The sequence below is a fragment of the Antechinus flavipes genome, chromosome 5 (assembly GCF_016432865.1).
Source record: "Antechinus flavipes isolate AdamAnt ecotype Samford, QLD, Australia chromosome 5, AdamAnt_v2, whole genome shotgun sequence".
NCBI classification, from domain to species: domain Eukaryota; kingdom Metazoa; phylum Chordata; class Mammalia; order Dasyuromorphia; family Dasyuridae; genus Antechinus; species Antechinus flavipes.
The window spans coordinates 113,155,867-113,168,017 of NC_067402.1; the positions used below are offsets into that span (position 1 = coordinate 113,155,867).

General features: G+C 35.7%; 1 long non-coding RNA gene across 1 annotated transcript in view; it reads left to right on the forward strand.

Annotated features, from left to right (window-relative positions):
* LOC127564712 (uncharacterized) overlaps positions 1 to 11,502 on the forward strand; it is a 113,282-nt gene extending 101,780 nt beyond the window's left edge. The window contains exon 3 of the long non-coding RNA XR_007954342.1: positions 11,429 to 11,502. This is a non-coding gene — a long non-coding RNA (uncharacterized LOC127564712). The remainder of the gene's footprint in view (positions 1 to 11,428) is intronic.
* Positions 11,503 to 12,151: the final 649 nt, after the last annotated feature.

Here is a 12,151-nt window from a genome sequence, read left to right on the forward strand (position 1 = left end):
TTGATGTATATTTAGAGCTATAAAGATTTGCAAGAGATCTGTTTCTAAACAGTTGCTATAGGTAAATTTTGGTGATATGAATATATTCTAGGGGAGCTTGTTAATTAAGATAGCTCTGTGATGAGCACTTTTACTAAATACTAATTTTGTGTGAATGATTACCCTTATTTGTGTATTATGAAGTTTAGAATTTATATTTTGAGCATATTTCTACTTTTTTCTTGTGGGTTTGGAGAAATAGAAAATTAGGTTTGACTTGCCAGATTGGTAATTGGTCCTCAAGTTTTTTCAGCGTAAAACTTCTCATATCTCTAGTAACGGTTCTCTGCATTCGTGCAAAAATCACCTAATGTAAGAGAAAAATGTTGAAGCCATGACTTTTTCCATTCTTCTAAAACAAGAAATGTTAGGAACTACCAGTGGCATCATGGAAGCGTCTGAGATGCCTTTTTACTTTTAAGGTCATCTTGTCCAGCTCATTTATTTTATTTTTATAATACTAGCTTTTTATTTTTTTAAATACATGCAATGGTAGTTTCCAACATTCACCTTTACAAAACCTTGTGTTTCGAATTTTTCTTCTTCCCTTCCCACCTTCTCCCTTCCTTAGACAGCAAGTAATCCAATATAGGCTAAACATGTGCATTTCTTCTAAACATATTTCTACCTTTATCATGCAGCACAAGAAAAATCAGATCAAAGGGGGTAAATGAGAAAGAAAAAATAAACAAACAAGTAACAACAAAATTGAAAATACTATGTTGTGATCCACATTCAGTATCCACAACTCTCTCTCTCAATATGGATGGCTCTCTTCATCCCAAGTCTATTGGAAATGGCCTGAATCATTTCATTATTAAAAAGAGCCATGGCCATCACAATTAATCATCACATAATCTTGCTGTTGCCATGTACAATGTTCTCCTAGGTTCTATTCATTTCACTCAGCATCAGTTCATCTAAGTACTTTTCTGAAACCATCCTGCTGACCATTTCTTATAGAAAACTTACTCAGCCACTCTCTAACTGATGGGCATCCACTCAGTTTCCAGTTCTTTACCACTACAAAAAGATCAGCTCACTTATTTAAAAGATATAGTTATTTGATTTCCATCCCTTCAGGCCTTCCATCCCCAGCATTCTTATTGCCTCTTTCTTCACATGGCCTGAAGAACCTGTGTAGTTCTATCCAGGATTGGATGCAAGGAAGAAAGCCCCTCTCCTTCACCCTAACTGCAGGAAGGTCCACCTCCTGAAAAAATCCCTTAGAATAGGTGTTGCAGGGGATGATGGAGAGAGGCTAAGGGCACTGTGGAAAACAAATCTCTGGGGCTGAAGGGAAAGGAGGGTATGAACATTATAAAAACTATGGATGATTAAAAATGAGGCTTTTAAAAAAATACATGTTTAAAGCTGTTTATAATAGAAATACCAGGCCATAATATGTTAGGGGAAGGATTTAGCTATCTATACTCATTACTTCAGAAATATGTAATTCTCTGTATGGGTACTTCATTGACTTATTATATACCCTCAGTACTTTTATAGATGGTTGATAAGAATTATTAGCTTGATCAATTCTGATGGACGTGGCCCTTTTTGGTGATGAGATGAACCAAATCAGTTCCAATAGAGCAGTAATGAACTGAACCAGCTACACCCAGCGAAAGAACTCTGGGAGATGACTATGAGCCACTACATAGAATTCCCAATCCTCTATTTTTGTCCACCTGCATTTTTTATTTCCTTCACAGGCTAATTGTACACTATTTCAAAGTCTGATTCTTTTTGTACAGCAAAATAACTGTATGGACATGTATACATTTATTGTATTTAACTTATACTTTAACATATTTAACATGTATTGGTCAAGCTGCCATCTGGGGGAAGAAGTTAGGGAAAGGAGGAGAAAAATTGGAACAAAAGGTTTTGCAATTGTCAATGCTGAAAAATTATCCACGCATATATCTTGTAAATAAAAGGCTATGATAAAAAATAAATTTTAAAAAAGAATTATTATCTTGCATTTAACTTACAGGGTGGTTCACTTTTCTGAAATTAGCAAGACTGGAGGTGAAATAATACTAAGCCTATTCTCAGAGTTATTCCACCTTGGCATAGTTCAGATCACAGTTTGTATTCTGTTGGCATATTCCTGAAGAATTCATGATATGGCCTCAATGTAGTTGCTTATAATGCTCAAAATTATATAAATATTAGAAATAGTCAAGAAGCAACAAGTCATCCATTTGATAGAGAAGAAAAATTATAAATTTTATTATCATACTGAATCTTCCTTACATGCTTTTAAGATCCAGTTTAAATCAACAACCAACATTTAAGTATCTATTGTAGTTATGGCACTGTGCTAATTTTCAGGATTGCAAAGACAACATATATATATAGCCAGTCCTTCTTTTCAAAAAGGGCTTCTATTCTGCTGGAGATACAATATTTCAACAGAATAATGTTTAATTTGAGGTGGGAAAAGATATTAACAACTAAGAGGGTCAAGGAAATCTTCCTGATTTGAGGTGCTCTGTGTAGGAAGCCAAAGTCTTTAAAGAGGCAGAGCACAGAAGGGTATTGGGGCATGAGGTCTGAGCAGGAGGAGAGGGCATGTTAATTTGGGCAAATAGCACTGGGGTTAGCTCTGCTGAAAGTAGCCATCACGTGGGGAAATCTGCTGTGAGCTTCTGCTCTGAGATGCCATACAAATGTGGCCTTCAGCTCAATTCCATTTCAATGGCATATATTTTCCACATTTATATTTTTAATTTTAATGAAATAATGTGTGATTCAAGATGTGGGAGGAACTGAATTCAAAAGTACACCTGTCTGATAGATACTTCAGCTGCTATCCATTAAAATTGGGCTTTACCTCTGATGATGTCATGGGCATGCCCTTTTCTGACAAAGGTTCACATCTTTCACAGGTGAATTGGAAGACTTGATCAGAGAAATCCAGATAAAATCCACCCCCACCCCTCATACTAGTTATAACTTTCTGAAGAGCTTTAATGTTTCTTATCATGACTTTGCTCTGACTTTTCTCTCTTACCCAATACTTGAAACACATTTTGAATGATATAAAACACTTTTCAAATACAGAAATATAGTGCCTTCTCATAGCTTGTTCTGAAGTGGAAAACAAATAATGAAGTTTGTTTCTTTGTGGCTTTTTATTCAAGATCTTAAAATAATTTAAAGAGCTTACTAGATAATGCTCAGAATCAGGAACAAATGTATAGCTTATATCTGTACTATTCAGATTTTATAAAGGAGTGGGTAAGAATGGTGTCTTAATAATTTTGTTTTTGAAAACATTTTATTCCGAACTTAAAAATAAAGAGAACATTTTTATAGGCACAATAGAACATGAGAGCCTATATAAAATCCTTAATCTCCATTTCATAATCACTTGCTTTAAAAAATACAAAAATTCTGTACATTATTTTTCAGAATTGTCCTGCTTAATCTGTGTTTCTCTTTGTATTTTCTCCTATTCTCTTCTGTGCATTTAAAAATATGTTACAATGGCTCTCTTTTTAAATTTTACACCTGTATTATGAAACTCTGTTCCCCACAGCTGGTTATTGTTTAGTCCATCCTTTAGAGCTGTTTATCGTTACCTTATTATTATCTTTGGGTAAATTGTTCTGGTTCTCTTCACTTTACTTTCTGTCAGTTTTACAATAATATTCCTTTCCATTTATGTATTACAATTTGTTTGTCCCTTCTTCCAAAGATGGGCATCTCCAAAAGTGATAGTTCTTTTATTTCTTATCTTAAGGAGTACTGTCCTCCTTCTTAAATACTCCTCTTTCCTTGGTTGGTGTATTTTTGTACCAAAATCATGTCTCTGTATGTTGGTGAATGTGTGAGATTCAATTTTTTTTTGTCCATTTTGTTTTTGAATGAGATTTATCTGATATTTATTACCCTCCTTCCTTCTATTTTGTATGACTCATACTCTCAAATTTGAGAAATACGGTTTCATTTTTTTCTTTCTTTTTTCCTACCTTAATGTATTTCTTTATTCTCCCCTTTCTTTCCCCCTTTAAGTCCTCTAGAATACAACCAGTCCACTACCAATTTTCTGTTTTTATTTAATTACTTCTGTATTTCAGAGCATTAAGTTTCTAAAAATTTTTGTTTTCTTCCTATTAGAATGTCAGCATTACACCATCAACCAGTTCCTTCCAATAACTCAAATAAACCTACCTTTTAAAAACATTATTAAAGCTTTTTATTTACAAAATATATGCATGGATAATTTTTTTAACATTGACCCTTAAAAAGCTTTCTGTTCAAAATTTTTCCCTCTTTCTCTCCCACCCCCTCCTCTAGATGGCAGGTAGTCCAATACATGTTAAATATGTTAAAATATATGTTAAATCCACTATATGTGTACATATTTGTACAGTTATCTTGCTGCACAAGAAAAATCGAAGCAAGAAGGAAAAAAACAGAGAAAGAAAACAAAATGCAAGCAAACATTAACAGAAAGAGTGAAAATGCTACGTTGTGGTCCACATTCAGTTCCCACAATTCTCTCTCTGGGTGTATATGGCTCTCTTCATCATTGAACAATTGGAACTATAAACCTACCTTTTTAGATTTATCTTGACCTTTATCTTTGCATTTCAGTTCTTATTTAGCTCTGCCTTTTCTTCAGAAGTGCTAAAAAGCTAGCTATTCCATTAATGATCCATTTTGTCCTCCTGTAGGATTATACTCAGCTTTACACAGGCTACATTAAGTTATTTTTGGTTGTAAACTTATATATTTTTAAATGCTTGGATTATTGTATTTAGAGGTTTTCCAGTTTTTAGTAGAAACTATTAGGTGATCCTGAATGTAGTTCCTTGATACTTTTAGCTGTTTCTTTTTAGATGCTATTAGTATTTTTTAAATTACCTATGAGCACTCTGGATTTTATCTGTGATGTTCCTGGGATTTTTCATTACTGGTTTTTTGGTAGGAGGTGATCACTGGATTCTTTTCATCTTTATTTCTTTCTCTGATTCTAGTAAACCTAAGTAGCTTTTCCTTTGGATTTCTAGAAATGTCAATAACAAAACTTTTTAAAATCATTGTTTGTAGAAAGTCCAATTGATTCCTAAGTAATCTCTCCTTATCTTGTTTTCCAAGTCAAAAAAAATTTTAATCAAATACCTTATATTTTCTTTTACTTTTTCAATCTTTTGATTTTGTTCTAATTTTCTTTGTCTCATGGAACCAATGATTTCTGTTTTATACATTCTGATTTTTTAGGGAGCACATTAATTGGACGAGTTTACCACTTACTTTATTACAATCTTTATTCTCTTTCCAATTCTTTCCTTCAAAGATTTCATTTTATTTTTTGAGTCACTCCTTCTTCCAGGTATTCTTGCGATCCTTGTGGAAAATCCACTTTGTTTTTGAATCCCTATTTGCAGTTAGTTTAGAGTTTCTTTTTCTTTGGGGGGATCTCATAGTGTTACAGTAATTTTTGATACTGGTCAGGATTTTTCTTGGTTTACTCATATCTCCAGATTTACTTTCTGAATTGGGGCTCTCTACCAGGACTTAGCTCCATTTCTTTCTTTGCTTTTGGATAGGGTAGTCAGCCTGTCTGATCTTGCCCTGAGTCATTTGGATTTCTGCATCTTCCTTCTTGCATCAGATACCTTGTAGATACTAGAATTTCAGACCCCTGGATCTTCCAGGCCCTCTATAGAGTCTTAAAACAGAATGCTAAGGACTTCAGAACTAAGGTGTTCTTGTCTGTGCCTACACTGGTTATTGTGATTTCCAGCGCCTTCCAAAGTCTATTTCTACCTCTTTGCAGCTTCCTTTGGACAGAAAAAGTAGGGGAGTGGGATAGAGCTCTTGGATCCTGTTTCTTGACACAGCCTAGTGATTAGGATATACTTGTCTCTGGCCCTACTTTGGTCTTGCTATGAAACTTTGCCTCTGCTAGTTCTGGGTTTGCTGGCAGCCCTCTTTACTGTTGTCTGTGGGGTTTGGGCTGACCCATGCATTTCTGGGAGAATAATTAATTTGCTGTGGTTTCTTGATTGTTTCTTGATAATTGGATCTTAATAGACATTGACTTGGGGTGAATTCAAATTTTTTGCTGGAGTAGGTGACTACCTCCATTTAAGCATCTATTTTAGTCAGGAATCTTCAGCCATGAAATGTGATTTTAAAAGATCAGTTTGGCTACAGTAAGGTATAGTACAAAGTGAGACCAGATAATAAAATGGTAAATCATTTGTGGTATTCTTTTGAGGGATAGAGTTTGTCTCTATAATTGCTCTGTCCAAGCAGGAGAATATTTGGATCTAAGGTAGGAGAAAGTATAAATCTTAGAAAATTTTTCTTAATTGCACATGTTTAGCTTATATCGAATTGCTTGCTGTCTTGTGGAGTGGGGAGAGGAGAGGAAGAAAAATTTGAAACAAGATTTTGCAAAGGTCATTGTTGAAAACTATCTTTGCATGTACTTGGAAAAACAAAATACAACTAAAGTAATTTTTTCTTTACTTTTTGGATCATCAGTTTTATCATCTGTAAAATGGGATTAACAGTTGTACTTACATCACAGGGTGGTTGTCATCACAACCGCTGTCTCATTGCCTCAAATGAGACAGTGCACGTAAAGTGCTTTATTTATAAAGTTATAAAAATGTTAGCTATGATAATAGGAATGATATACATGTCTGGCCATGTTTGGGTAATTGGGAAACAATAGAATAAAAGAATGTTACAACTAAAAGGGAACTTTGAGCTCATCTAATCACCCGGACAGGTTAAGGGACTTGCTTTAGGTCATAGTTCAGTTAATTAGAAAATTTAGCTGTTAGGCATTGCCACGCAAATGGTTTGTATGGAAATCACTTATTTTTCTTTGAATCAAAATATATACCTAGATAAAAATGTTGTTTCTCCCATAGACTGTCACTTTAAATGACTACTCATTTTAATTCAACATGGATTAAGAGTCAGCCATTATGACTATAAATATTACAGCCAGAAAACTGCTCTTAAAGTCATATGCCATAATGTTATATGTATATTTGTCTGAAGGTATAACAGCCATGCATTTGTCTGTGTATCTACTTACTATAACTAACACACACACACACACACACACACACACACACACACACACACACACGGGCTGGGTTTCGGGGATACAGAGAATTTGTCTCCACCAATAAGGAGAGTCCCATGCTGCATCAGAAATGGAGAATTTGTATTTCATTCCCATAACTTGTAGTATACTATAAGTCAGTGTCCCTCCTTTCTCAAGAATTTCACTTCTTGGGTTACCATCTTTCTTTCCTCCCCAACTCTTGCTCTTATATAAGGGACCTTTATATCCCTGCCAAAACTCCTTCAAATTCTCTAACCACACATTTTCTCAATCTCTTGAACTATTCCTTCACCCAACTCAGCCACACAGAGGGATGCTAACACATTGGCATTTTCCATTAACTATACGTGTTTTATTTCCCTAATTAGAAATTCTGACATTCTACTCTCTGATCATAGCTGCTTATCATTCTACCTGCCCGCATGATTCACTCTTCTTACCTATTCTTTGCTCCCATCAAGACCTCTGCTCTTCCAAACCTCTATTTTCTCAGGCAATTACTCCTCAATTTGAAGGATGAATTGTTGAGAGGGGGAGGACTAGAGGAAAAGAAACCAGGGAAAATATTGTTCTAATAATTGTTCAAAGTAAGAAAGATGTGATGAGAATCTTAGGATTTTTTTCCTACTTTAATGTAATAATCCTTTAATTTTTCACTTAATAGTGTTTTTTTAAATTACATGTAAAGATAGTTTTCAACATTCACTTTTGTAAGATTTTGAATTCCAAATTTTTTCCTTCTCCCTATTTTCCTCCCTCTCCAAAACAGCAAGCAATCTGATAAAAGTTATATATGTATAATCATTTAAAACATATTTCTGTTAGTCATTTTGTGAAAGAAAAATCGAAACAAAAGGGAAAAACCACAAGAAAGAAAAGGTAACAAAACGTGAAAATAGTAAGCTTCTGTTTTCAGTCCCCCAGTTCATTCTTTGGATGCGGATGGCATCTGTCATCCTAGCCTTGAATCATTGCATTATTGAGAAGAGCCAAGTCCATCCCAATTGATCTCACATAAAAAATTGGTGCTCTGGATGGCAATTCCATTTGCCCAAATTGACACAGATAATAAGTAGCAGAACAGGAAATTTAATCCAGGTGTTGTGACTCCAAATACAATTTCCCTCCCCCCTCTCCACTATATCTTTTAACATCCCTTCAACTAGGATTATAATTTGTAGCTAAAGGAATGACATTCTAGTACCCAACACATCATCACAGGCACTTTAATAAATGCTTAAATGTTTATTGATTGTCAGCCACTTGGGAGGAAAGGATTTAAGGGATTGGAGAGGGAAAGTTATAGTGCAAATTACCTTTTTCGTCTCTGTGAAGTTAAGCATTTTAGGTGATTGTCATGAATAGCCCAGTAGTAAATGATTATCTTTCATTCCATAGGTCCTTAAAATACTGGAAAAAGGTAGTAGCCTCGTCTGTCTTTAAGTAAAGTTGGCCCTGATGGTAGTCTGCCCTGGGAAAATTGCCAAACAGAAAGTGTTGCACAACTGAAATTAATTCACTCTTTCCATTGTGATGTTCTTTTTGAATTGTCTTCCCCTTTTCCAAAAGAAGATTTCTTGACAATTTATTTATTTTCACAATTTACTGATTTTTGTTAGGTATACGGTAATTTAATGCCTTTCACATTAAGAGAGAGAATAAAAATAGCAAATCAATGCAGTTAACCTTTCCCCTCCCTTCCTCTTAAAACCCCCTCCCCAAGTGGGTAAGTCATTTGTTGTTAGTTTTGCAAGACTTCAACATCAGATTTAAATGTATGACCTTGAAACAAGTCTCATTAAGAAGTTCTGTGCACAGCTTTAGTGGTTGGGAAAAAAATCGATCTTCCCACACATAGTTGGTCAGCCAAGAATTTGTTTGCCCTCCAGGAGCTATGGATGGAAGGGAGTGGAGACAGAAACACAGACTGACGTGGACTCTCTCAGCTCCAGGGCGTAATATTTTGCTCTAGGCTCCTTCCTGTGTCCTCTGTACATTTCATTCTCACATATCATTTATCCTAGCATTAAGGGAATGCCTCCTTTCAACATCTTTTCCTATAGGTAAATACTGTTTTTTTAAACTGTTTCCTGTTCACATCTGACCTACATTAGCTTCTCACTTATAAGCCTCCAAAACATTCCTCTGGAGTCACAGTATCTTCCTGGAAATACGTCTTTGATTATATACAGGGGCTTCTTTGGCCAAGGATTATGACTTGTCACCCACATACCTGGAGCTTAACAGGTACTGATTCTAGCGAGCGTGCTAATCTTGTAATACTGCAAGAATGTTACTGACAGCTTAGAAATCCTGTCCATAGTTCATTCTTGAGTGTGAGATGCACACTTATTTTAATAGAGCACTGGGAAATGTTCTGGGCAACTAGCTGGCACACTAGATAGAGTGCCCAGCCTGGAGTCAGGGAGACACATCTTCCTGAGTTCAGATTTGGCCTTAGATGCTTATTAGCTGTGTGTCTGTGTCCGTCTGTGTTTCTGTCTCTATTACCTCCCATCCATAGCTCCTGGAGAGCAGACATTTTTGGCTGAACACGTACATGTGGGGAGAGCAATTTTTTCCCCAACCACTAATGTTACAACCCTGTTTGCCTCAGTTTTCCCATCTGTAAAATGATATGAGAAAAAAGTGAGCTGGAAAAAGAAATGGCAAAAACACAGCGTATCTTTGCCAAGAAAAACCCAAATGGGACCAGGAAGAGTCAGCTAAATAAAGCCTGAGCAACAAATGGAATGTTCCTTTTCTTAATGAGAGTCTATCTCTTGCCTTATTTGAAAAGTAGCCCTTTGTTACAGTAAGTCTTTTGCTTATAGTACCTATCCCCTTTCTCTGCTAATAGATGTGAGAATTATAGGAAAAAAATAAAAACAAAAAGGAAATCCCATTTCATTGGGATTTTGAAAGTCCAGTTTAGAAGATTCCTTTTTTTGTAGTGTTACAGAGAGTAGGTGCTCACTTCTTGTTGATTGACTAACCAACAGTCAGGTTAGAAAAAAAATTTTGTAGGATTTTATTCTACAGAGTATGGACTGACTAGTATGCATCAGAGCTATACTTTGAGAAAGGATCTCAGTGTCCCATATCTTATCTTGCCAGGCGATCTTCAGAATCTTCCCAAGATAATTCAGATGGGATAAAGGCAAACTGTCCATTTTATATTTGAGTAGAACTTGCCCTTTTAAAAGCACTGGCAACAGAGCCAGAAGATCTGAGTTCAAATCCCATTTGGACCCCCTCACCTAAGTGATCTTGAGCAAGTCACAGACTGCTTCTAGATCTCTCTCTCCTCCCCTGTAAAATCAGGGGAGTGGGTTCGAAGCCTCTGAGTTTCGTTCTGACTCTAGATCTAAGGTCCTATGGTGTGTCCAAGTTCTATTATAACTTGAGGGTAGAACCAGAAAGTGTCCCACATTTCCAGAATCACATACCTAGATGTGTGTATGTAGTCATATGTGTACATGTATGTGTCGGTGCACAATCCAGGTGCACACATATGTCTAGGGAATATTCAGTTCCCTCAGCGTGCTAAAGGAAGGCCTCTGTTAACTCCTTTAATACAAGGAAGTTATTGTGAAGGAAGGGCCAATGCGCTTTACTCACTAGTAGCAAAATGGAAATGGCCATTCATATGCAAATAACTTGCCACCCACTGTGTGGAGGCTGCGAGCAGATTTTGTTAGGCCGCTCTCCTGTGGCAGAGGCTGCTACAGCTGCTGCATCTGCTGAGCTCAGAGAGAAATTTTGCCTTCACTCAGTAGAGCAGTATAGAAAGGCATATAGAACTGGAGGAGCAGCCTATTGAGGTAAATGTGAGTGTGTATATGTGTGTGTGTGTGAGACTGACAGGAGTTTTTCTGTATATTCATAATCTTAATTTGTGAGATAGAATTTTTTAAGTTTTCATATGTTCTTTTAGGAAAATAATCATATGGTTTAGAGAGGGATTTTTGAATGGTCTCTATTTTTTCTTATTAATGATCATTAATGGTTCCCTAGCTTAGGATTTCTTTTTTTTATATGGCATGGTATTGGCTGAAGCTGGGTCCAAATATTAATAGTGTCTTTTGTATAGTGCTTTATAGTTTATAAAGTATATTAGCAAATATTTTCTAACTTGACCCTCAATAACTTTGTGAAGTGGGCAGTGTGTTATAATCTATTATTCAGCCTTAAAGAGGTAAAATAATAAGAACATTGATTTAGAACTGAATAAGATCTTCTATCTTAGAAGTCATCTAGCTCTATTCCTTTATTTTACAGATGAGGAAACCGAGACCTGGAGAAGTGAAGTGTTTTGCCCCTAAATTCCACAGATAGCACATAGAGCTGAGAAAAAGCCAAGAGCTCCTGATACCCAGGCTACTACTCTTTCCATTAGATAGCCTGTTTTAGTACTCATAGGTAATTTTAATCATACTTTATATAAAATAAAAATTTAAAAATTCACTAGAGTACCCTGAGCTCAGATTCTTAGGGAAAATAGGGCAAGTAGTATGGTAAAATATGATATATATGGACCAATTAGGATGAAAACAAATCTGCATTAATGAAAGGTCTAAACTGTGAAAGTTAGAGGATATAGAATTTTGTTTCTTTAGGTATGTACAGTAACAGCACAAAGGAGAATATGTTGGGTCTTTGGATTGCTCTGATACAGTAGAAGCCTAAATCTATGTTAAATGCGGGTATGTTAAATGCTATTGTATGTTTCATTCTGCAGGATTCCCAGAAACATATCCACAACACAATTTATCATATAAATTACTTATACTATTTAATAATCTCTCTACATCTATTAGTTTTACCTCTTGTTTGTATTGGTATAGTCTCATTCAGGATGTATCTTGATAGATTATTGCTCTTCTTCTAGCCTTTTAAAAGCTTCTGCTCCCATTTTTGGGTCAGAGCAATATAGCCCTAGACCAGATGTTCTTGGCTAACACTTGGTCCAGGCTGTCTTTTCCTTACTCCTGGCACACAGCT